General features: G+C 38.7%; 1 protein-coding gene across 1 annotated transcript in view; it reads left to right on the forward strand.

The window, feature by feature from the left end:
• The window catches only part of CTNND2 (catenin delta 2), a 946,486-nt gene that overhangs the window by 331,279 nt on the left and 591,931 nt on the right, over positions 1–23,276 (forward strand).

The raw sequence follows: 23,276 nt of genomic DNA on the forward strand, positions 1-23,276 counted from the left end.
TTGTACGTGATATAAATGTACTACTGTACTAAGATGCATATGTTAGAAAATAAGATAAAAAGCTCATGTTAAGAGGTGAGAACAGTAATTTAAACCGTAAGTTCACACCTTTCTTCCCCTACCCCAGGCGATTGTCTTATGCGCCCTACTTCAGAGGAGTTTCGCCACCACAGAGCTGCACAACTCAACGGGGTCGGGAAGTTAACGGTCACGTTCCAATTCAAAAGCTGCAATATGAGAAATAGGAACATTTGTTAAGCTCAGCCATCTGTCCTTGTAAGACACCCCCCCAACTGGCTTATCTCCAGATTTAGGGTCAAGGATGAAGAAGATCATACAGCCATGAATGATTGTTCCTAATTTGTAAATGAACACATAGTTACTTCCAGGCATTCTGCAGACAGGGGGACAAGAAGACAATGTTGGAATCACAGCGCACTGCATCTAGGTACTGGAAAACAATCCAAGGCTTATGTTGACTTTTGTATCCTGATGACATGTACTAGGCATGTCTTTATATATCTCTTTGGATGGTTGTCTACAGGAAAGGAGATTGGGGTGGAAAAGCATTGAGCTATGTACTTACTTTTCAAAACAAAACTAATCAAACAGTTGGCCTAATGTCTTCAAAGCAAGCTTATAGAATATGCAGGTTTTCTTTTTTTTTCTTTTTTTAAAGTTTTTATTCATTTTTTGAGTGGCAGAGAGAGACAGAGAGAGAGAGAGAGAGAGAGAGAGAGAGAGAGAGAGAGAATGAGCAGGGGATGGTCAGAGAGAGAGGGAAACAGAATCCAAAGCAGGCTCCAGGCTCTGAGCTGTCAGCACAGAGCCCGACGCGGGGCTCGAACTCACAAACCATGAGATCATGACCTGAGCTGAAGTCAGACACTCAACCAACTGAGCCACCCAGGTGCCTCCCCCCTTTTGTTTTCTTTTAAATTTTTTAAAACTTTTTAGAATATGCAGGTTTTCAAGGCTAGTAAAATACGCATACATTTTGGGGCTCCTGGCTGGCTCAGTCAGTAGAGCATGTGTCTCTTGATCCCAGGGTTGTAAGTTTGAGCCTCACATTGGGTATAGTGGGTGTAGAGATTACTTAAAAATAAAATCTCAAAAAAGTATGCACACATTTGATATCAAATTAGATTTCAAGAAAAATCTAAAATCCTGAAAAAATTATGAGATAAAACAAAAAGTTGAAAATTTGGAATCCATGTCTGTGGGCTCATAGGGATCAACTATAGAGATATATTGTGTATGGAAGTCTGGTTTTTGGCAGCAGTTTAGAACAAAAGTACTAAAGGTATAGTTGAATTCAGATTTCCTATAAGGCAACTATTTGACAAAGTTAAGAAAGCTAATGTAATGTTAGGTTCTATTAATGGAAGTTCAATATCAGTGCTATGAGTGATGCTTCTGAAGTACTTGATAGTTTTCAGATTATATTTGAAATAGTGCATGGAATGTTGGTTATTAAGGGAAAGGGAGATCAACAAACAAAAGAGACCATGTAGAGGTCTGGCCACAATGATGAAAGCCCAAATAAGCAGGGGTAGGACCTCTGAACTGCTCCTGTTTAAATCAGAAGAGAAGGGATGTCTGGGTGGCCCAGTTGGTTAAACGTCTTACTTTTGAGTTTGACTCAGGTCATGATCTCACGGTTCGTGGGAACCAGCCCTGTGTTGGGCTCTGCACTAACAGCGTGGAGCCTGCTTGATATCCTCCCTCCCTCCCTCCCTCCCTCTCTCTCTCTCTCTCTCTCTCTCTCTCTCTCCCTCCCTCCCTCCCCCTCCCCTCTCCCTCTCTCTCCCTCTCTCTCCTTCTCTTCTCTGCCCCTCCCCTGCTTGCTCTCTCTCTCTCAAAATAAATAAACTTAAAAAAAATAAATAGGAAGAGAAGATGTGGTTTTCAAATAATGGGGTCTATTGTATCAATGAAAACGTCAGAGTATTGCTTTAGTGAATCAGGAGACAGAACTAGAACAGCGGTCAGAATCAGAAGCAATTATTAGATTTTCATGAGTAGGCATGTTATGCTTTTGATGACCTGGGCCACCTTCAGTGGGTGTGCATCTGACTTTGAACCACCGTCCCCAGTAGTTTCCAGGTAGGAACTGTCTACGAAGCTGAGTGTCCAAGACCGACAGATGATGAATTTCAATGACCTTGTAGATCCCCTCCACTTATGAAATTCTCTGAGACTTTTCAGACATGACATCTTGATTGATTAGAACTAGTTTGGGTTTGTAAAGATCTAGAAAACCCATAATTGTACTTGCAGTGCCTGTTTTCCTGTGTGCTAAGGTTTCTGGAGGTAGGAGGAAGAACGTGAATTTGGAAAACATCACCCAAGTGATTCATGTACACCCGCTGTCTAAGATAGAATGAGAATAAAGGAGTTAGATTATTCACATAAGTACTTATTCATCCTATACATAAAACTCTATGGAAATACCTAGCTATATATTGAATGCCTGTTCCCTTAATGTAGCAACTGGCTAACCATAGGTTATCCATTTCCTCATCTATAAAATAGCAATGATAGTCTTTGTAATAGTGATATTATTATTAACAGCAGTTAACAGTAGTAGTTCCTAGATACCGAAAGGGTATTCACTCTACTGTGGGGAGAGAAGGAGGGCATTGCTTTTCTAGGGAAAACGGTGGCCTAAGTTAATTATACTAGGAAGGTTCTCCATGCTGAGTTGGGTAGGATATGGTTCAAGTCATTTTTCTTAACTAAGTACAAGTTCTACAGTATTTATCAAATACACGTGTCTTGCTGATTATTTAATTTCTGACTAGACTATTGCTTTCCCTGCTTGAATAGCAAGGGAAAAGCGTTTGGTGGAAAATTGGCCTAATATGTGCGAAACAGCTGCTGGAATCCTGGCAGCTTGCTGTCCGGCTCGGCAGCCAGGGAGCTGGTGTTCATTAGCTCTGCCCTCCCTATCAGGTAAACACTGCAGCTGATGGAAATTACAGTCCCCCGTTTCAGGGGACACAAGGATAATTTGGCTGTTCCTAAAAAGGCATAAACAAAATATTGGCTAAGCACAGACAGATGTTAAGGTTACACTCTGTACATGAATTCATGTACTTGAATTCACTTTAATGGAGTTGAGCTTATGGTGTAAGATCTTGCAGCTCATTATAACTAAGTTGTTATGGGCTGCTAATTTGCTAGAAGCTGCTGTATCATGAGCTAGCCCAACTGCCTTGATGGGTCTCCTGGTAGTTAATGTGGATTAAATGTGAATCTTTTATTTTTTCCCCTGTGGTCTCCCATAATGATATTAGCTTGTCTACAGTGTGACAAATTCAGTGTACCAGGAGCATCTGGTACCCTATTCTTTATGACTGAAAATAAGCCTGCAAACTCGATACTGCACGTCCATTAAGACATTTCCCCAAATTGGGGAGAGGTGGAAGGGTGGCGACCATGGAAGGGATTTATTGGTCACAGTTCATTTTGCTCCAGTGTATGTAAACTATCTCAACACTGGTACATTCATCAATGCTGCATTCCTACAAGTTCTCGCTGCATTCTCAGGATGCAAATATGGATATATTCCTTGTTAGACTGAGCTTAATTTATTCCCAGAAGAGGAATTTCAAAAAGAAAAAAAAAATAAAAGGAAAAGAAGCTGAATTTTCACAGCTTGAAGATAGGTTTATATTCATCTTTTGAAGTTGTTTTGGGAATGGATCACCCTGGAACGTTCAAGTCATGAAGCTACTTTAGTAAGGAGGGTATTTTTTTAATTGAATGCCTAGTCTTGTAAAAAATGAAAAGTAGAATCAGATCCCGTTGTGCCATTTGGATTTAAACAAGTTAATGTAAGAATGTTCATGTTTTGTTGTCACTACCTAAGCAGTGAGGAAATGTAAAATGAAAGACTTGACTTGTCATTTATATATAGCTTGTCTACAGTATGTAAATGCATATGGCATACCTTATCAAGAATAGGGAAGACCATTGGGCTAGATGTCACTGTGTTATCATCTCTGCTATACCATTAGCTGAGTAATCTTGAATTATTCACTTAATCTCTTTGATTGCTAGTTCCCTCCTCTCTACACCAAAGAATTATATTTCATATCCTATATTCTTCTCTGGGGCATTTGAAGATAAAATAATTAGAGTAATAATACAGCTGTTATTATTCAAAGACTAAAACCATTATACTATTACATTAGAGTACAGTTATAATAATAGCTCCCTCTTACCTGATGTCAGCGCTGTGGTGACCTCAAGCCCCTCAGTCAATGGTAGATGTGACATTGGCAATTAAAAACCACTCTGGAGGCAATGAGGTGAGCTCTGAAAGGCACACCAAAAAAAAAAAAATAATAAAGAAAGAAAAAAGGAAAAAAAAACACACACAGGAAAGAAATGTCAACAATATAAATGAAGCAGAAGAGAAATGAAACTATTTCTTTGGTTGTAGGACCCCATAACTGTGTCCAGAATGCCAGAGGACTTTACTGTGTCCACCTAATTATGAAAAAGCTCTGGAGGAGACAGGAACGTTTAGGGACAGGCAAACTAACATCCTAGCAGGACAATGCTTGTAATGTAACATGAGATTCATGTCAACACTGGAGACCTTCAGATGTCAAAAGCCAGTTCAATGTTTTTATTTCCTTATCAAATGGGTTCAATAAAATTTCAAAGGATTTCTTAGTTGGAGTATGGAAACAGATGAAGTGGTGCATCACATTTAATGGATGAGGAAAATCAGGATCGTTGTTCAATATTAACCTGTTATTTAAGTCACAACTTCCAACCTAATTTGCCTGATATTCTTTCCAGTCCTGCACACCAGTCAAACCGCACTCTAATTACTCCCTGAAACACTTACATACACCTTCAATATTTGTCTAATTCTATGCCTTCATTCATGCTGTTCCTTCCACTCATAATGCTTTTCCTCAACCTTTTCACACAGCCAACCACTAACCTCTCATCGTCCACCTCGGGTGCCACCTTCTGTATGTGCCATTATCCTTGATGTTCTTCACCTCACCCTCTCCCATCTTCCCTAACTGGATGTTGCCTTTGAAATTAATTTGTATCCATCTCATCACAATTTAGCATTTTACTTTATATTCTGTTTAATTATATACAGATTTCAACTCTTTTGCTAGACTTAAAACTATCAACAAAATGTCTGTTAGGGTTCTTCAGAGAGAGAGAGAGAGAGAGAGAGAGAGAGAAAAGCAATTGAATATATGGAGATATATAGAAAGTTTTATTATGAGGTCAGGATGAGATGATTGTAGAAGCTGAGAAGTCCCACAATCTGCCGTGTGCAAGCTAGAGGCCCACGAAACCTGATGGTATAGTTGCAGTCCAAACTCAGAGAACTAAGAATGAGGGGAGTCCATGATGTAAGTTGGTTTGGTCTGAGTCCGAAGGTCTAGACAACCAGGAGTGCCAGAGTCTAAGGGCAAAAGAAGATGGATGTCCTAGCTCCCATGGAGAGACCGGACTTGCTTTTCTTCTACCTTTTGTTCTATTGAGCCTCTCAACTGATTGGATGATTGATGCCCACCAGAATTGGTAAGAGTGATCTTCTTAGTCTACTAAGATTCAAATTCCAGAAACACCATCATAGACAATGTAAGAAAGAATGTTTCTCAGTGATTTGGGCATTCCTTAGCTGAGTCAAGTTATGTAAAATTAACCATCGTAGGATCCATACCTGAGCTAACTTTGTACCCATGTCTTTGTCATCCAACACCTTATAGAACGCTTTGCCGCTAAATATTTGTTGTCCTACTGCTACTTTATTCGTTCATTCAATTAATGTGTATTTGGCACCTACTGTGTGGTTGGTATTAGAGATCTGGATTAGAAAGGTATCAGTATTTTTCTGCCTGGGAATTTAGCATTATAAAAATAGGAACTCCAAAATAATGGGTTCTTGTGGTATGCTGGCAGTCAAGAAAGTGTTGATGGCTTAATCCCCACCTATGGTTGCTTTTAGTGAGAAGACAGTATTCCTTTTGCATTTTATCTGTGTACCAGAGAAATCTGATATCGGAGCACTGAAGAGATGCTAAGCAGCAATGTCCGCCATACTACTGGAGATAAACTTTGATTTCTAGGGATCTAATGACAGAACTCCTTGGAACTTTGGAGCCAGTGAAGATACTTAAGTCATCTCCTCATCCTGAAAAACTGATAGGCACTCAGCTCAAAGAACTACCAGTAAAATTCATCAGGGATTTTTATGTTAGGAAGATGGTAAATCGTGGGAAAATTGATTATTTTGCCATACAAGTGTTACAGCATGAAAGTATATGAAGATGCTGATTTTATAATTGAGGGGTCTTTTTTAATGTAGATTTTACAGTTTGTCAAGAGAACTTTGGAGGCTAGGTCAATACAAAGCAAATATTTCCTGGGGCACCTGGGTGGCTCAGTAGGTTAAGCGTCTGACTTTGGCTCAGGTCATGATCTCACAGTTTGTGAGTACGAGCCCTGCATCTGGCTCTCTGCTGTCAGCACAGAGCCCGCTTTGGATCCTCTGTCTCCCTCTCTTTCTGGCCCACCCCTGCTTGCGTGCTCTCTCCCTCAAAAATAAATGAAAACATTTATAAAGCAAGTGTCTCCTGAAGCTTTTCTCAGAATCAGAAAAGTGTTCTTTCTTACTCTGTAAAGTATTATATTCTTTCTTTTCTTGGTGGCCCAGCAAAGGGATAATATCTTTTGAACTTGGGAGTAACTAGTTTACTAGTGACTAGTAACTAGTGTGCTAATTTGTATGTAATTAGTATACAGAGTATTTAATTATAATTAAACTATAGTAAAGTGTGGAAGAAAATGTGAGAGGATTAAGTTTTAACTATTTTAGGTTATGTCTGTAATTTCAAATTAATAATATTATATTAACTTGCAAAAGCCTATGTTCTGTGTAAACAAAAAAAGTATGAATAGAGACCGCCAGTCAGATTCTCAACATATTCATTTCCTCAAGTTGATATCAAGACTTAGTAGAGATATCGTGATGCGTGTGATAATAAATATTTCTCTTAATGTTACAGAGTATTGAGCTATTGAAGGGTTAAATGTTAAGAATTATTAATTTTCATTTTTAGTAAGTAAGGAGTCACTGAAAGGTTCTAAGTAGATGAATAACAGAATCACATTCATTAATATTTTAAGGATAATTTTTTACTATATTGTGGAGAGCAGACTGAAGGCAGGTATGAACAGGGGCAGACACTCTAAAAATGAGTTTAGTTTTGCAGGCGTGTGTACACGACTGTCCACTGACACCCAGTGTGGGGTAGAATTGGAGTGGTGGCAGCGGAGATAGTGGACAGATTGGAGAGGTAGAATTGGGAGCTACAAGTCTGTTCTCATATCCAATGTGGGTTTTCCCACACCAAGCAATTACCTAATACCACCTGGGTGTCCTACAATTCTGACACTCTCTACCTGGAGATAGCATCAGATCCCACAAGTTAAGATTCAGTCCTACAGCCCCTCCCCCGGCCACACATCCAGGTTGTCACGTGTCCTTCCAGCCAACCAATCAACTGTAGATTGGGTTCCATTAATTTACTAGAGCTGCTCTTAGAACCCAGAGAAGCATTTTACTTACTAGATTATTGGTTTATTGTAAAAGGATATACCTCATGAGCAGCCGGCTGGAAGTGATGCATAGGGCATGGTATGGGGGAGGAGCTCAGCGCTTCCATGTTCTCTCTGAGTGCACCCCTCTCCCCAAATCTTCATGTGTTCACCAACCTGGAAGCTCTTTGAACCTCATGATTTCGGGTTTTTTATGGAGGCTCCAATATGTCGGCACAAATGATTACATCATCAACCATTGATGACTAAACTCAATCTTTAGTCCCTCTCCCCTTTCTGGACACCCTGGGGTATGGGACTGAAAGCCCAACACTCAAATTACATTGTTGGTTCTCCTGGCCACCAACTCCCCATCTTTTGGTGTGGTCCAGAATTTCATTAACATAACAAAAGACACCTTTGTCATTCTTAGCACCTAGGTAATTTCAAGGGTTTTAGGAGCTATGTGACAGAAATGGGACTGAAGAACAAACATATTTCTTATTATAAATCAAAGTATCACAGTGGTATTTAATGATCTATTGTGCATATCTGGGGAGAATAAAGTCCAGAATCATAAACAAATTTGGGGACTAGGTAACTTGGGTAAATGATGGTACCGTGGACTAAGATAGGAAAACAACAGAATGAGAACAGGTTTGTAGGTTGTCTGTGATGTCAGTTTTGGACATGAACCTGTGGATTTTCTAGAGTGGGTGCCGTGGACAGTTGTGTACCCACCGTTATTGGTTATTGAAGCTGTGAGGATTGGTGAAATTATTTGGACAAAAATCTAAGAAAATAGAAATTTAAAAGAATCCCAATGAGAAGAGTAGCTTGAGAGAGTGGGAGGCATCCACAGAGAAGAAGAGCAGCCAGAGAGGTGGGAAGGAAGGCAGCGAGGGGTGTATTGAAAACCATAAGAAGAATTTGTTTCAGGAAGAAAGGAGAAGCCAACAAAGTAAAATGCTAACAATAGGTTACAATACTGGTGGCATATGGTAATGAGAGCATATATAATTATTCCATTGGTACGAATATTTAGCTATTCAAATTTCAACAAAGCATCGAGTGAAAAAGGATAAATATTGGCCTTTGTCACTCAAACGTTTCTATTCTAAATAGAATTATTACTATAATTCTTATTCTGTAATTCAAGTTAGTTATACAAAAGACATACAGTATGGGGGGAAGAGCAAGCACAATTCATGGAAAAATATCATAGAAATTTTGCATTGGAAATGCCACAAAAGTATCTTTTATATTTTATTTTTATATTCCTTCTTTTATATTCCTTCAGATCCCTTAATCAGTTTGCTTTAGGCATGCACGCTGTTGCACACTTTCTCATATTGACCCAAACATTATTTTTTGAGGTCAGACATTAAGTCATCCATCCATCCACCCATCCACCCATCCATCCATCCATCCATCCACCCATTCATCATTTATTGAGTGTGCTATATATTAGGTGAGAAGAAGATGATAATGTAAAGGCATGACCCCTGCCACCAAGACATGTATGTGCTAAGACAGAAGACAAGTATGTAATTAAGTTAATTCAATAAAACATTGTTGTACTATGAGAGTGGTGGTCATTTCTTGTCATGTGTACGGGGTGAGGGTGAGGCCAGGAATGTACTCATACAGAACAGATGATAATTAAATGAATCAATGTTGAGATTCAACACCATAAAACTGAAAGGCAAAAGCATATTTCCTAAACATAAGGAACAGAGGAACGGTGGGGAAGAGGAACTGGATATTTGGAGCAATGGTCGTAGAGTCAGCACATGCAAAATCCGTTGGAGGAGATGCAAGTCATTGATCTTGTCAGAGCCTAGTGTTTTGGTACTTCCTCTTTTACTCTTTAAATATTGGAAGGCTGCTCTCTCCACTGTGGTGTAAACATAGACAAAGCTGTTGGAGCATAACTTCTTATCGTCGTCCTTGCCCTCACAGGGTGTATATGAGTTTCAAAGTGGCACTCTTACAAGTTAAGGATCATTATTAGAAGGAAATATTTCAGTTGTACTGTGAACTTGAACACAACAATAAGTATAATTCTTCCAGTGGTTGGACATACTCATCCCAGTATTTTATTTCTAGAAAGGCAAGGAAAACTAAGAAGAGAGTATGAAATGGTACAAACTTCAATAAGGAAGTTTGTATTGTTATTTTGGCTGGATTGTTCCTGATTCTATAGCCTCCATTAAAATGGTGGGAACAAATAATCCTAGATTTTTGAGGCAGTGGAGTTCTGAACAGTTAGAGCTGGCCTTTGAGTTCTACTCCTGCCTGATCTTTGGGGAAGCTCCTGACATTTTTAAGTTTGAAATGTCTCAGACAATAAAATGCCTTATTGGATCAGTGTGAGGAATGAATAATTAATGCATGTAAAGTACTTAACAGAGTATGATACATGGTAAGCAAATACTTACAATCTTGATTGCCATTATTATGTGCTACTATAATAAATAGTCATTCCTAAACAGATATGGGCATAAAAATCACTAGTAGAAGCTTTTCAAAAGGTACATGGTAGGGCCCCATTACCTTTAAATTTTTATTCTGTAGTTCTGGGTTATGTATTAGGTATTTTCAAAGTTCTATAAATAAAAATGAAAAAAAAGAAGAGGGGCACCAGGGTGGCTCAGTTGATTGAGCGTCCAGCTCTTGGTTTTGGCTCAGGTCATGATCCCAGGGTCATGGGTTCAAGCCCTGCATCAGGCTTTATGCTGAGCATGGAGGCTGCTTGAGATTCTCTCTCTGTCTCGCCTGCTCACGTGCTCTCTCTTAGATAAATAATATGGAAAAAAGTTCTAGAAATTATCATGATATAGTTAAGAGTCACCAATATAATACCATCACTAATTTTTTGAATGAAACTTAGTGGATTTTTACATCATTTTAAACTACCAAGAACTATGGCCTTCTTTATTTCATGGAGTCTTGTCATTTAGGTGACTTAAGTAACTGTGGTAAACATGCTTTATTCGGATAACAAAGCATTTGGTAAAATGTCAGAACAAAGCAGATAGAATTCTACGGCTTGAAGGAGTTGGTCAGAAAGAGGCATTTCTTCATGTTTTTATTTTATTGAAGCCGTTCTGGAAAGATGCCTATGATTTTGCTTCAGGGTGCTGATTCCTGTCATCTGCTGTCTTGCTAGGTGACCCAGAATGACACTGTGGTTGTTTAAAACATTAATCTGTCAGTTTTGTAAACTTCCATGGACAGCTCTTTGCCATAGTTTTTGACTCATCAGTGAGGTCTACACAGCGTTACAGTTGACATTGATTTGTTCCATTCCATCCTGACATCATGGCTTTGTTCTTTCCAGATTTGTTGGACACTTTGCTGTAGGCTTCCTATCATTACCCTGTCATGTGTGCCACCATCCCTTTGATTTGGCTTCAGAACATGTCTCAGTGGGATGAAATTGACATTGCCAGGAGTTTGTGGCTATGAAATCAACTCATTCATGTGAAACAGGAATTAAAAGTGATGTGGGGGGAAAAGGTCACCTAAGATTATCTGATGGTATAAATCCTTGATGGACACAGGGATGGGGGGCACTGGGAAGCAAAACCTCATCTACACAGTGGAAAAAGGACACGAGCTAGAATACAGTCCTGGAAATCACTGCATCCTAGGGCCTGAAGAGAGATGCAGTGATCTTCCATTCTGTCATTTTATATAGAACTAGCAAGGTTGCATTAGCATTGATGCTTCTGAGAATGAGGCCTTAGAACCTGGTGTGGGATATGGTTAGGCTTGGGTAAGGAGTAGGAGGACCGACCAGTGTAACTTACAATAATCTTGCTGAGAGTGCCCCTCAGATGGCAGGTACAAAGGCCAAGGACATTTGAGGTTCACTCATACTGTGGTTTGTACTCCTTGGCTCTGAAGTTTCTGATTTCTTTTAGAAAAGGAACTGACCTCCAAGTAAAGAAGGTAAATGGAACTCTTGCATTAATATCTGCTCCCTTGCCAAAGTGGACTTTTTAAAAGGGATAACCCCATAAACATCTCACCGAGTTTGAGTGGCCGTCAACTCAAAATTATTTCACATGCCATGAAGAAGGCCACAGTGCTTCTGATCAAACTAGAATACACTTTCAAATATAAGTCATCCCAATTCAAGAGCGAATAAACCCAGAAGCATTAAAAGTGAAGTCTTAGAACTGATTAAACATGGTTCATAGACAAAGTGGTAAATAACTTATCATATCTAAGAAAATGAGTTCTAAACAGAAGAAGTAAAAACATAGGCTAATTTATAAGGAAAGTCTTGGAAAGGTTTGTAAGAGTGGGGACATGGGGTATGAAGTGTAGTTCTACAAACAGGAGATTGTTTGCAAATCTGTTTAAATATCAATTGACCCTCAAGTCCCTGACCCTACCATACACCAGATGACTGTTCTTCTCCCACATTGGCAAACACTAGAGGTGTAATATCTGGAGGGGATGAAATTAGAGTCTCTTAACTCAGGGGCATGAGGAAGAGTGAGTGATAAAGTCGGTATTGAAAGTTGACAGTGGGAGTAAGTGAAATTTTACTTACTAAATTTTGAGCAACCCCCCCTCACCCTGCCGCCAGCCTCTACCCCTAGACAATTTTCAGAACAGGGCAGCCACATGTGTATACTCAAAGATGGAGCTTGAGAGAGCCATCTTTGGGAGTTCTGCATGGACACACCCACTGATTCTCCTGGAAGAGCACAGATAACCAGCTCGTTTCACCAAGGGTCTGATCAGCTCTCTGAACGCCCTCTCAAATAGAAGAAGCCTGCCAGAGAATTTGATATGTTCAAAAGCCTAGAACATGAAAGAAAGACTCTAAAACAAATGGAAAATCATTATAAAATAGGAAGTATGCAAAGAGAAGAAAACATAATATTAACATCATGGAGAGAGGAAAAAAAGATTTCACATAAAATAAAACATTGGATGATAATTAAAAGAAAGATTCAGAGAACAAAAATGAGGTCTTAGAAATTTAAAGTATAATAATATATTGACACTGATGATGATTAAATTGAGGAAACTTCCCAGAAAGTAAAAGCAAAACATAAAAGAGATGGGAAACTAGAAAAGAAATAGATTTAAATAAGAAACTTAGTCAACTGATGTATATAACATCTGAAGAGTTAAAAACACAAAAACAGCAACAAGAAAATTTTTTCAATTTTTTTTAATTTTTGACAGAGTCAGAGTGCAAACGGGGGAGGGGCAGAGGAAGGGAGACACAAACCAAACAGGCTCTAGGCTCCAAACTGTCAGCACAGAGCCTGACGCGGGGCTTGAACTCACGAGACATGAGCTCATGACCTGAGCTGAAGTCGGATGTTTACCTGACTGAGCCACCCAGGCACCCCAAGAAAATTTTTTTTGAAGGGAGAAAAGCATGAAGAAATTTTTAATAGAGTTATACAATTGCCTAGAACTGAACAATGTAAGTTTCTGGATTGAAAGGTCCCACTAAAGGTCCTGAAAATGTCTCACATTTCAGGACTAAAGGTCCTGAAAATAGACATATCACAACAGAATTTTAGAACACTAGGGACCAAGAAAAGATACAAGTTTTCTGGGAAGAAGTAAAAACATATTTCACGCAAAAAATAATAAAAATTTATAATGTTTCACACTTTTCAACAGCCACACTGGAAGGCAGGAGATAATGAAGTGCTAGCTGAAAATTCTAAGGGAAAATTATTTCCGACCTAGAATTCTCTACTTCTGTAACTAGTTTTAGAACTAAGTTTGAGAGTAGAATAAAAACATATCAGATATGCAAGATCTCAAAAAACTACCTCCCACTCTCTCTTTCTCTCTGGAGAGACATTTTCTACCAGAAAAGGAAACAAAGTAGGAAAACGAAATAGCAGGTCTAGAAAGAGGGAACCCACATAAGAAAAGGCCAGAGGAGATCCCCAGCTTGAAGGTGAAGGGAGGGTCCAGGATGACCACTGTGTAAAGAGGCCAGATTAGAACAGGTTGGAAGACACCAGAAGAGAGTTTTTTTCAATGGATAGAACTGATATGTTCTTTCCTGTGTTGGATTTATTGAGAGAAGTTGCTATCAAGCAAGGGAAGTTTTTGGTTGGATTCATGGTAAGTACATAGACAGCTGAACAAGTGAACAGTAGTAACAAAAAAGACAAGCCATTCATTTAGAGAAAACAAAATGTTTGATATTGGTGTTAAGAAAGCCATGGTATGAAGCATGTGCATTTTGATATTGTTCTACTGAACATCAAAGTTTAAAATATGTAGAGAACATGGGGGAAGATGGGCAAAGGGTCAATGCATGATGGCAGATGGGGAAATGGAGCTAAATCCTTGTCTTCTGTGGGAAATCAATTGATGATGCCTATAACCAAAAATTTCAGGAATAATAATATTTGAAAGTTAATGGAGATTTGGATATAGAAATCAGTAAAGGAGTTAAAAGTGCTTGACTCTGAAGAAGAGAAAATGAGAAGGTAGAATTGCTGTTATTTTTCAAACAAACTTGATCAAATATTTTACCCACTTCAATTTGTACATATTTATTTTTTTTTAAATTTTTTTTCAACGTTTATTTATTTTTGGGACAGAGAGAGACAGAGCATGAACAGGGGAGGGGCAGAGAGAGAGAGAGACACAGAATCGGAAACAGGCTCCAGGCTCTGAGCCATCAGCCCAGAGCCCGACGCGGGGCTCGAACTCACGGACCACGAGATCGTGACCTGGCTGAAGTCGGACGCTTAACCGACTGCGCCACCCAGGCGCCCCTCAATTTGTACATATTTAGATGGATTTAACAATGACAGTTATTTTCCCTTATACAGTTAGAAATATAGATGACAATTAGATTATCTTTTTATATATAATTTTATATATTTATATTTTATGTGTGTTATATATTTATTATATATAAGGCATGTATAATTATGTAATATGTAAATAAGTATATTTTTATATATGTATAACATCAAAGAGGCACTGATTAGAAGGAAAAAAGCAAAACAAAGAAAATTTAAACAAAAGAAACATCACCTAGATAAACCTTTAACAGCTCTTTTAAGGATCGCACAAGTTTATTACAATTGATGAGCTGACTGAATTCTGAGAATAACGCTATGATGAAATCATTTCATAGAACTGCTGATATTTTTTAAGTCCTATGGAAGTTTTCTCACCTCCACTTGTGACCAGGAAATGCCTTCTTTGAAAAAAAATATTTTGTAACAAACCATTTAGCAATTTCATTCCAGGGAACTTGATACAAGGATCTTGTGTCATTTGTTCACCCACATGCACCTAGTTCCAGTTACATATCCAGAGTTTTACTCACAAGATAAAATGATTACTTAGGACCTAGTCCCTTCCTTAAGAAGTAATCATAATACTGAAGAGATAATCATAATAAAGTACATAAAGTATGAGAACAAAAGTATAAACTGATTATCATTGGATCACAAATTATAGCATTATAGACTCTTGAGAAGTGGAGATTAGAACAGCTGGCCATTAAAGGAAAGTAGACCTGTTGCCCTTTAATAGGTTTTCCATTCCCATCTACGTTGACCTAACAGGCCTCACTTAGGAGACCCTGGGAGCCTTCACTACCATGGTCAAAACTATCAAATACCATCCCCTTTCTGCTCATCACCTTCATGCCTACCACTATTCTGTTGCAACATAAGACTGTGCAGGACCGCCATTTTGTGTCTTGGTAGGTGCTGGTCCTCATTCTACCTTACTCTTACAGGAGACGAGGTTGACGAAGAAGTCTTGATGCCTTAGGATGTGAAGTCCACACAAACAGTCTAGAATATGTTCTGAGTCCATCTTCCCACTTCATGTGGTTGGCATGGTTAGTTTGAATCTTAAGTCATTGGATTCTAGCAATCAGATCTACTCTGTAGAAAATGTCTTCCACTGCCTAGAAGCTCATCCATCTTGTCCATTCTCCACTTCTGTCTAATCTCTTTTCTATCTTCTCATATTAGAAAAATCATGGCAGGGGTGCCTGGGTGGCTCAATTAGTTGGGTGACCAACTTCGGCTTAGGTCATGATCTCACAGTTTGTGAGTTCAAGCCCCACATGTCTGTGCTGACAGCTCAGTGCCTGGAGCCTATTTCAGATTCTGTGTCTCCCCCTCTCTCTGCCCCTCCCATGCTCACGCACTGTGTTTCTGTCTCTCAATAATAAATAATCATTTAAAAAAATTTTTTTAAAGAAAAATTATGGCAAATCTATTATTTACTGAATTCACTATGCAGTCTAAAGTTTTCTACGTCCTTAAAGTTTATTTATTTTTGAGGGAGAGAAAACACAAGTGGGGCAAGGGCAGAGAGAGAGAGGGAGACACAGAATCTGAAGCAGGCTCCAGGTTCTGAGCTGTCAGCTCAAGTCAGGGCTCAAACCCACAACTGTGAGATTATGGCCTGAGCCTAAGTTCGACGCTTAACCGACTGAGCCACCCAGGCACCCTTATGGTTTTCCATTTCCTTAAATCTAGTTAGTATAGTCCCAATTTATGCTATGGTACATTGTTAAGTAAATTATTTATTGAAGGAATTAATAAAACTGTAAGTATGTGTTTTCTGATTTCATTTTTCACGTTGAGTTAGCTAAGCCCCTTCAAGAGGCTTTATATGTTTTTATCCTCTTAAAAACATTTAATAAACTGTATTTAATTAAGTGGAATTAATTATTAATTAATTATTAATTTAAGCTCTTTAGGAAAAAGTTATAAACTATATGACAGTTTTTCTTATAATACTAATGTGTTATGTGACCTAATGATGTGCTATTCTAGGAGTGAATATCATTTAGATCTGGCTCTTAGTAAATTTTAATGAACTCTGGTATCATATATCTGCTACTTTTATAAAATTTTATCTCTAAAATAAGATAATTTCCACAGAGTGGGGAGATTTAGGTTTTCTAACACTACTTAGCTTTTTCTTCAAACTTCTTTTATCAAAGAATGTCTTCTTTAATCCACATCCCAATGTTAATTCCCATGAAATACAATACAGTTTTATTTAAGCATTATTGATATTAAAAACTGGCTATATTTAATACACACAATTTGGTGAGTTTGGACATATGCCTAGACCCACAATACCAGCACCACAATGAAGGTAATAAAAATATCCATCACCTCCAAAAGTTTTTGCCCCATTTATTTATTATTTGTTTATTTATTAATTGGTGATAAGAACACTTAATATGAGATACACAATCTTAACAAATTTTTAAGTGCACAACATTGTGTTGTTAACTATAGGCACTATGTTCTAGCACATGGCTAGAACTTGTTCATCTTGTATAACTGAAACTTTGTACCTATTGAACAACTCCCTATTTCCCCCACTCCCTAGCCTCTGGCAACCATCATCCTGTTTTCTGATCCTATAAGTTTGACTGTTTCACACATCTCATATAAGTGGAGTCAGGTGCCTTTTGTCCTCTGTCATTGACTTACTTCACTTAGTATCCTGTCTTCTAGGTCCATCCATGTTGTTGCAGATGGTGCTAATTCATTCTTTTCTAAGGCTGAATGATGTTCCATTGTAGGTGTCTACCATAGTTTCTTTATCCTGCTGTCTGTTGTCCATTCAAGTGGTTTGCACACGTTGGCTCTCGTGAATAGTGCTACAATGAACATGAGAGTGCAGAGATGTCTCGATTGTAGTTCTTTGGCCATATACCCAGGAGTGCAATTGCTAGATCATATGATAGTTCTATCTTTAATATTTTATGGAACCTCCATACTATTTTACATCATGGCTGCAACAATTTACATCCCCACCAAGAACTAGCATTCCAATTTCTCTACATCCTTGTCCAACTTGTTATCTTTTGTTTGCTTTGATAATAGTCATTCTAACAGGTATGAGGTAGTATCTCATTATAGTTTTGATTTGTATTTTCTTGATTAGTCATATTGAGCACCTTTTTATATACTTGTTGGCCATTTGTAGGTCTTATTTGGAGAAATGTTTATTCAAGTACTTTGTCCAATTTTTTTCCCTACTGGGTTGAGCTCCTTCTGTATTTTGGAAATTAACTCCTTTAAATATTTTCTCCCATTCTATAGGTTACCTTCTCACTCTGTTGGCTATTTCCTCTGCTAAAAGGAAAGGAAGCATTTTAGTTTAGTCCTGCTTTTGTTTCCTCTGCCTTTGGTGTCAATCACTTTTTCAAGCCTGATTTACATCATCACTTCTGCAATGAAACTGCCGAGAAGAAGGCCATGCTAGCGGTCTTTGTCCTGTAATTCTTCCTCTATTTATTTTGCTGGCTTCTATTGTTCCTTCTACCCTCCAAATCCCAAACCTTCAAAGATCTTTCTTTGCTCTTCTTATCTGTTCTTACAGTCTCCCCTTCACTGAACTAATTTAGTCCCACATATTCACTTTCAGCCAGCATTACAAATTTCACTGAATATATCCACATTCTTTTATTTTTCCAGTTGATTTCTTGGCTACCCACCTGGCCTTGTCAACAACATTCCTGTCATGAATGCTCTTCTATCTATCTCAAAGTCTTTCAGAAACCCAGGGGGTTATTCATTCCTAAGAGGCCTGTTGTCCCTCCAAGCATGAAATCTAGTTAGAATTGGAGACTGTAATGTTTGCACCTACACTACAGTTCAAGTATTCCCAGTGGAGTGGAAGCTCACTCATTTTTGTGACAATGCCCTAGGTGATACCATGGAGGCCGTAAGGCCACACGAGTCTCTGAGTTTGAGAACAGGTCCAGCTCTTCTAGTTCCCAATTCTAAAGTCAGTTTTCAATTCCAGGCATAAAAACCACACTAAACTCAGCGTAGGTCCTGAGAGCTCCCAACCCCAGTGATGTGCTGTGAGAAGAACAGCCCCCCTTCCCCATGAGCTTGAGACCCTTTGGTTTGGGGTAAAGTAGGAAATGACTGTAATATGAGCGCTAGGCTGGAGGACATTTCAGAACCTGGTCTCTAGAGTTCAGAGAAATAAAAACTATTTAAATGACTAGTCTTAATATGAATGTGAGTGAAATTCATAGTTTATATTGGCATCACATGCCCACTATGTTAATGGACTGCTATGGCCTCTAAAACAAAAGAATTGACAATAAGAGGAAGATGTCATCTACCCAATATTAGGCAGCTTCTTCAATTGATTACCCCTTATCTATGTCCAGATCTCCTAAACACCATTCTTTAGCTCATTCTCTTTGCTCCTTTTGAAAGAAGAAGTTTTTTTTCCTGGCCAAGGCTAATAAGCCTTTCACCTTAATGAACATTTTTGTAAAATGAGAGGAAAAAAAAACCCAGAATCTAGGAAATAGCGGTGTGATGATGTTTACACAAGGTAATATGTGTAAAGCATTTAGCTCAGTGCAGATACATACATATATCTAACAGGTGTTTATTGAGTAACTTCTATGTGCCCAGACTGCTCTAGACACCAGATGCATTGGCAACACAGCACAAAAAAATTTCTGGTTTATACATGGTCCTAGAAATAAAGTACTCAATAGTGAGCACTTGATAAAAAATTGTTTCCAATTTTATTCTTATGTTTTGTGCTATTACGTTAATAAAACATAGGATTGTAGATGAAGAAACTTCCTTGCTCCTTGAGGACCTTAACATTTACTATGTACTCCTTAGCAAAGCACAGGGGAAAATTCACTTAATTACTTCCTTGGTTCATATACATGATGATAAAGTAAACATTTATTGAACGGACCTTTTAAAAAGGCAACATATTGATACCGTTGCCTTAATAAAGAAAATGTCAGTTCAGTTAAAAAGTCATCAGGTAAATAAAACAAACAAGTAACCCAAAGTAGCCATCTATTTTTAATAATAGTGAACAACATTGAAGAGACTGTGCAAACGCATAAGTATTTGCTTGGTTAGTAGCTCATTGACTGGGAGTTTTAAAATACGGCAGGAAATATGCATTTACAAAAAGCATAGAGGAAACTTGTTAATTCTTAAAAACCTTGCGGCTTTCAGGTGAGATAGACTAACAGGGCCCGGCAGTACCTTCCCACCTGAAACAACACATCACAGAGAATATGAAACACCAGCTTTCAGGACTCTGAACTTTAGGCAGTGAAGAAAGGTGGTTCGTAAGAGACACAGAACAAATACACTGGGTGCACAGTTTCCCCAGCTCCGACAGTGTAGAAAGGGGGACCCATGGGGCACCCGGGGGGCTCACTAGCGTAAGCATCTGACTTGACTTCAGCTCAGGTCGTGATCCCACATTTCATGAGTTCGAGTGCCGTGTCAGTCTCTGTGCTGACACTGCACAGCTTGCTTGGGATTCCCTCTCCCTCTCTCTCTGCCCCTCCCCTGATTGCGCTCTCTCTCTCTCTCTCTCTCTCTCTCTCTCTCAAAAAGAAAAAAAAAAGGTGGGGGGTACCCAGGCAGAGCCCAGAGAACTCCCTGCACTGGGGAGACAGTGCGGACAGTCCACAGAGGTAAAGGTAACTAGAATTTGTGGGGCAAAGTAGAAGGAGGGTGATCACCGCTCAGAACAAGAACCCTGGAGATCTGCAGAGGGTCCACTTGTGCTATTCAGCTGAGACCTGAGAGCCTGCATATGTAAAAGGAAACCACCAGGGGGCAGGGAAGGAACCATCTGAGAGGATGGGAAGAAACAGTACCTGGGGGCTCACCTGGAGCCAGGAATATGTGTCCACACTGACCAGCCGAACTGGGAAACCCACAATCCATTGGATGTTGAGTACTTGGAAGGATCCGCCCAGGTAAAGGAGTACTTAGCCCTAGACCAAATGCTGCTCTGTCTCCCCTAACAAAGCTGAGCTGCAAGACTCAAGTGTATCCAATTGCTTCCAAGTAGTTGTACCCCCAAACAGGCCTTAAAATACCTGTAAGGAATATGAAGATATGCAGCACACAAGGGGCAAATTGAAAATGTGTTATGTTTTATGAAAGATCACCATACCATACAGACATTACCCAGTGCTCATCCCAAGAAGTGCCCCCCTCAATGCCCATCACCCATTTTCCCCAACCGCCCACCCAGCGATGAATCACCAGAATCTACCCCCGAAACCAAGACTACACCGTATATACTGTATGTTAGCCAAATTGAAAATACATTGTATTTACGAATTTTTAAAGATAAAAAAAAGTGAAAATTGAGATAAAAAATGTAAAACAAACAAAAAAAGATCACCATACCTGACAAGGAGCAGAAATAGGGCCTGTACTCAGGAGAAAAGTCAAGCAGTTGGAATTGACACAGGTGCTAGAATTAGCTAATCAAGACATTAAAACAGGTTTCATATGCGTATTCCCTAGATTTCTAAGTTAAAGAGACATGGAAAATCTACAAGAGCCCCGAGGGAAACTTCTAGGGATGTTTGATTCATCAATGTTGGAGATAAAAATATACTCTACAGGATTAATGGTGGATTAGACATTGCAGAGGGAAAGATTGATTAACTCGACAACCAAAGGACACTGTTCAAAATGAAACACAGAGTGAGGGGAAAAAAGGATTTTAAAAGTAAAACAAGAATCCATGAGCTGTGGGGCAATTCCACATGATCTAATGTATACTTAGTTATTGTCACTGAAGGAGGGGTGTTACTGGGGAAAACAGAAAAGAAATCGAGGAATTAATGACTAAAATTTTCCCAGATTTGATGGAAATGATAAATCCACAGATTTATCCAGGAAGCCCAGCGAATCCCAAGCGTAAGAAACATGAGGGAAACTACATCAAAGAGCATTATGATCACGTTGTTCAGAACCAGTGATAAAGAGAAAATCATAAAAGGCGGGGAAGAAAGACACTGGATACACTAAGAACCAAAAACGCAAATAACAGAGGTGTTTTTTTTTTTTTTTTTGTCAGAAACAATATGAGAGGACAAATGCTTTACAAAAAAATGAGGGCAAAATAACAACTCTTGTTAGGCACATAAAGTTGAGAGAATCCACCAAAAGAACTGCATTCCAGGAAACACTGAAGGAAGTCTTTCAGACAGAAGGAGAATAATGCCACATGGAAATAAAGATCTACACACAGAGATGAGAATCTCTAGAAATATGTGACTCTATGTTTGCAAGGGAGCTGACATACGAATTTCCACGTAGAGGCACCAGGGTGGCTCAGTCGGGTTAAGCATCTGACTCTCAGTTTCGGCTCAGATCATGATCTCACGGTTTTGTGGGTTTGAGCCCCACAACGGGCTGTACTTCGGCAGCACGGATCCTGCTTGGGATTCTCTCTCTTTCCCTCTCTCTCTGCCCCTCCCCTGCTCACGCTCTGTCTGTCTCTCTCAAAATAAACTTAAAAAAAATAATACTGAATCTCCATGCGCCTATGAAGAATGCTACATGATCTTTAAATGTTGTTTTTCACGTGTTATCAATCCAAAGGTATAACTTGGTTTTCTGTTACACAGACAGATGCAGGATAAAATATAAAGCCTGGAAATGAAAATCTTCTGGAATCTGTGTATTTCTGTGGAAAGGAACTGCCAAAAAAAAATTAAAATTAAAAAAAAAGCAGTAAAACTTGCTGGAAGAAGCAGTGGAGGTTAGGTACACAAAAATGCATTTTGGTAGAGGTCTTGGTTTTCGTCCTTACGAATCATCTGTGCCATCCTTCAGAACATGTAAGAATAAAGATTTGAGCTCCCATAACATGCTTCCTCCGTTTTAGCACCTTAAAGGAAAAGTTGAGCTCTCATTTGTAAAGCGTCTCTTGGTTCCCCCAAATAATGTTGTTAACAGAAAAGAAATCTCCTGTGGAAAAGACCAAGGGAATTTTTAATATGTATGGAGGACACGCCGGATCCCGCTTTTTACAGGTATCCCCCAAGAATGCCCCAGGCCAGCAAATAAAATAAATGCAACTTTTATGGGAAGACACATCTCTGCGATGTGGCAAGTTATAATTCTTCCAAACTAACCCGTATTTTCAGTATTCTCCAGCATTTTTGTTTTCCCCTACCCAAAACATAACTGTGCAGATAACTTACATTTTACAGAAATTAAATGTGACATTGTAAAAACTTTTCCTGAAATTTTTAGTGAAAATATATGCTTTGCTATAATTATGTTTAGTAAAAAACTTAAGTGTATGGGAAAATATAATGCAAAGATGAAAATGTGGTACAAAAGTCCTATAATTGGAACAGCCAAGATCCTTGATGCACTGATTGAATCATTTTTCGTTAATGTTGATCCTTTAACAGTGGATTTCAGGCATTCTTCAAAGCATTCTTCATTGGCTTAATTGTTTTTTTTAAGGTGATACAGCAAATATCTCAAAAGATATTCATTTAGTAATTTAGTATCATTGCCTTTCTCCTGGAGTTTAAAGCCTACAGAAGTATAAGCATTATTTTTCTTCAGTCTACAATATATGTAAGTAATATTACGATCAAGTTAGTAGAGAGGCAGCTAGAACCCAATAGGGAATAAACACAGTACTCCAAATGATAGAAAAATTGTTTCTTTTAACGTTTCATGGAATGTTACAATGTTAATGGAGGAAGTATTAATATCCATTGGGTGCTGGCCACCAGCCAAAGAATAATTTTTCATGGGCAGGCTCATTTAATCCTCACCCCGACTTTATGCAATAAGTATTGTAAGCCCATTTTACAGGTGATGAAATCGATATAAGAAAGATTAAATAACTTCCTCAAGGCC

The sequence above is a fragment of the Lynx canadensis genome, chromosome A1 (genome assembly GCF_007474595.2).
Source record: "Lynx canadensis isolate LIC74 chromosome A1, mLynCan4.pri.v2, whole genome shotgun sequence".
Classification (NCBI taxonomy): domain Eukaryota; kingdom Metazoa; phylum Chordata; class Mammalia; order Carnivora; family Felidae; genus Lynx; species Lynx canadensis.